The sequence below is a fragment of the Mesitornis unicolor genome, unplaced genomic scaffold (genome assembly GCF_000695765.1).
Source record: "Mesitornis unicolor isolate BGI_N332 unplaced genomic scaffold, ASM69576v1 scaffold38543, whole genome shotgun sequence".
In the NCBI taxonomy this organism is placed as follows: domain Eukaryota; kingdom Metazoa; phylum Chordata; class Aves; order Mesitornithiformes; family Mesitornithidae; genus Mesitornis; species Mesitornis unicolor.
In genome coordinates, this window is record NW_010176012.1 from 1 (window position 1) to 230 (window position 230).

Sequence of the window (230 nt, forward strand, 5' to 3'; positions counted from 1 at the left end):
CCGGGTGGGGTGGTACAGTGAGGGGGGTGACGAGGGGAAATGAAATGGGGCCGCTGCGTCCCGCCGGGGGGGACGCCGTGTGCCGGGGGTGCTTGTCACCGATCCACCAGCGTCGCGGCGGCCGCCTGCGTCCCTCCCAGGCCTCCGCGGGGCGGCGGGCTGTGTTTTCCGCCTGCGCTCTCTCGCCCAGCGGCGGGAAGGAGGGCGGCGCTCGCCCCCGGCTCCACCCC